This window comes from Aplysia californica, unplaced genomic scaffold (genome assembly GCF_000002075.1).
Source record: "Aplysia californica isolate F4 #8 unplaced genomic scaffold, AplCal3.0 scaffold00715, whole genome shotgun sequence".
Classification (NCBI taxonomy): domain Eukaryota; kingdom Metazoa; phylum Mollusca; class Gastropoda; order Aplysiida; family Aplysiidae; genus Aplysia; species Aplysia californica.
Genome location: NW_004797985.1, coordinates 58,038 through 62,165, shown reverse-complemented (window position 1 = coordinate 62,165; position 4,128 = coordinate 58,038).

The following is a 4,128-nucleotide window of genomic DNA, read 5'->3' as shown; positions in this document are numbered from 1 at the left end:
ACACACACACACACACACACACACACACACACATACACACACATATACACATACAAACACACACATTGTCAAAAAAAACACACTGTGAACATAGCACAAATTTAAAAAGCAGTTCTCCCATAGAAAACACTCTTGCATGCCTGCATGCACACACACACAGGTACATACAAATACACATATTCATACAATCACATATACACATGCACATATGCACACATGCATGCATGCACATGCACACACAGACACACACACATACACAACCATACACATAGACAAACACACACACACCTTCACACACAAACAGACACCCACACACTATACAGAGATACACAAACACAAGGGTATACACACCCATACTCATACATAGATATATACATAAACGTGTGTGTGTGTGCGTTGTATGTGAGTGTGTGTGTGTGTGTGTGTGTGTGTGTGTGTGTGTGTGTGTGTGTGTGTGTGTGTGTGTGTGTGTGTGTGTGTGTTTGAACATGTGTGTATGTTTGGGGCTTTAAAAACAAAAAACTCTAATATTTCTGATTAAATAAAAAGGTAAAGAAAAGGCAAAAATGGAACAAAAACAGCATGCATCACATAAACCTGTAAATATATCACTTACAACAAATTTCCAGCCAAGAAAAATGAGCACAATAAAACCTAGGTCAATCACCTTCACATCCTGCTGCAGGAGCCAAGGAATATATTTACATTATTTTTATATATATGTATATTTTCAAAAATGTAAACAATAAGACCAAAGGGCAATACCCTGAGCTAGACAGAAAAACGTATCATTAAAACAAATTATAGTGAGCGACCTGAATGAATGAATCATTTAAGAGTTTTGTTGTTACAACTAAACACTTACACACAGGCAAATATTGTAACTGGGGAAATGCAATACATTAAAAATACATTAATTCACAAACACAGAATCTACAAATAAGGTCCTACTATCAAAAGCAACATTAGCAGATACATTTCACTTTATAAAAATTAATTCTAAATCAGATTGTCTAGTTGAACAGAGGAGACAATAAATTATTGACATGTCGACAGTAACAATCACAAACCATCTAATTCCCAAATTACTTTTTCAAGAAAAATAATGTATGATTCGAGTGTCAAGCATGCCAGAAAACAGATATACATTTGGCACCAATGTCATGTTTCAGATTTTTCGCTCCGTAAACTTGTACTATACCAGGACACCAACAAGGTTTCCAATCCATTATGTTTGGCAGGGAATAATAAGACTTGACGTAATTTCAGACCAACATGATTTTTTATTGTTACCACTGACATACAGAATACAAGAAAGAAAACTGTATTCAGTGGAACTCGGATTCAAGGACGTCGCCGGGCCTGACCTAAAATCTCGTTGAATCCAAGTGTTCGTTATAGCAAACATGAAGTTTTGTGACGAAAATTACAGGCACTGAGCAAGTAATGTATAAAGAGAAGTAACAAGTGGTGCCTGAAAAGGCTGCATGTTATGAGCTGTGCAAAAAAAAGACCAATTCATTCAAAAGCACACCTGTGTCATCTCGATTGTTTGTCAAAAAGTTGTGTTGCTGTGTAGTATATATAGATCCGGGTTCCACTGTACAGTATAATAGTGATCAAACATATAATATAATACATCACTTTTGCTTCTAATTTATTACCCTGTAGACAGATTACTCATCAAGAATCCTGCACTGATTGAGAAAAGAAAGCTGGTCAGTTCACACAATCATGTGTAAAAATGGACCGGCTTTGAGTCTGAACAGAAACGTTCAAAATTCCCTAAACTGAAAACAGTTTTATTTTTCTGTTTGTTTTAGGAGAGGTTTACGGCGCTCGCAACTGCATAAGGTCATATGAGCGCCAAGGGTTGGATGTCAACAGAGAAGTCTTTACAAGGAATCAGACTTACTCTGCTCACCTCTCTTGCTTCAACAGCACAAGGTCTGCTTCAACTATCAAGGCACCCCTGAAATAGCAGGTCACAAGAGTGTGACAAACATACAAAAGAAGTAGAGGAAAAATGATGATAGTAAGGATTAGGAAAGAAAAAGCAGCAGTTCCCTGTTGCAGTTCAGAAACAGTATGAGTATGACATTGTTGAAACAGCCCATTTACAATTCTACTGTGCATAAGAACAAGTTAATGTCCACCCTTTGGGAATGGCCTAAAGACACTTCAGTCAGTGGCACTGCCCCAGGGGGGTTGAAAATGTTTAATGTGTGTCCCATGCACTCATATGACCTTATGCAGGCGCGAGTGCCGTAAAACATATTACAAAAAAAACCCAACAACAACAGCAACAACAAAATTCTCTATCTTTTTATTTATTAAGGTGTTACGATGCTCCTAAAATGGCACATGACAAGCCAAACGTTTCTCACGTCACAGACAAGAGAATAACTAACACGATATACAGCATAGCCAAGTCACACAAAGGTAACAGAGGTACAAGTTTTATATCATGTGGAATGTTTTATCATAATATGTTATCTAGAAATCATTTTCAGCAGTCTTGTAAAACATGGAAAAGTAGTGGTCCACACACATGTTACAGTACAATAGTGTAAAGGTCTAGCCTTTCACACTTCCAGGGGAAAAGACTGCAAAAATACAAAGTCTGGCACAAGCAAATTCTGCCGTCTTGTTTTTTAAAAATCCAGTTCAGTATTTAAAGAAATAACTGAAGAGGAAAATGTTCCACTTTTATTCATTTCTGGTAATATGTTTATTTACCTTAATAACACAGAGTTTTTAAAAAAAGAAAGAAAATCACAGTAAACATTTTAGCACATTTTAGGATTGCTTTGGTTTTAAAAGACATTGTGGATTTCATTAGATAAAACAGATGTTAAAAAAGTCTTCTTCAAAAGAAAGCTCTTGTCATGACATGATTGATCAGATGAAAGTTACCCAAATTATCCTCATGTTGTGGAATATAATAATAATAGCGACAACATATCAGAAAAAGCAAAATTTGCATAATTGTTTCTGGTGTAACATCCTTTTCAACACTATAAGCTTTTTCTTAGAGGCAGGACTTCCGAATTTAATAACATCTATCTGAAATATAACAGTATTACAAAAGCCTTAACCCTATCCGTACTTCCTGGGGTCATTATGTACCTCCCGGGTTGTATTCTTCACATCTTAGAATACTTCTAGTATGAAGATCTCTTTGAAACTTTTAGTATAATTTCTCAAAAAATTCTTTTGACAGACTGCTATGCAAAGCGTACGGATCGGATTAACGAGTAAATTTCCCTCTTTGAAAGTGGTGGCACAGAGTTCCCCACATAGTAGGGATACGATAGTAAAACACGACGTACGGATAGGTTTAAATAAAGTAGTGGTAAGCAAAAACCTGACAAAGATATTGTCAAAGAAACAAAGCATAAATTTCAAATATCTTTTTTTTATAGAATTGAAAAGTAATATATAAAAGAGGTTGTCACACAGTGTTAGAACATTACAAAAAAAGCCATTCCAATTCACAAAGCCAAGGGAAAGAAGAAGAACACAGATCTTCTCATCACAAATTAAGAAAGCACATTAGGCCTACTTTGGTAGAGGTCAGAGTTCACAGTGATATGCCCCTCAAGCAAGCATTACAATCATTGAGGTGACAATATTAATCATTTCATAAATTTTCCTTGTGACAATTACTCTATTCAGTGTACTCTTTACAGAAACAACGAGGAAAGATGTTACACATTATGTATTTAGTTACGAGCATTTTGGTAAAAATTAATTTGGACCCTCCATTCTGAAACAAACTTATCAATAACTTTTAGAAGTCAGCACACCTACTGCCTGGATCTAGACGCGTCATTACTGATTTTTCTTGTTTTCCTCATTCAGTATTAATATATTATCAGCTTGCATGTACAACAAATTATTTATCGCAATCTCAGACTATCAAATCTTCATTCTTTTCTGAACATGGCAGAGGGTAATAAAGCCTGTTGCTTGAAACCTGTCTTGTTCATGACATATACGTCGGGGGCCTAGTGGTTAGGCTACCGGACTCGTAATCATAAGGTTGTGGGGTCGGGGGGTCAAGCCGCGGACCCGACTTGTGTCCTTAGGAAAGGCACTTTACACAAAGGTTCTTCACTTCACCCA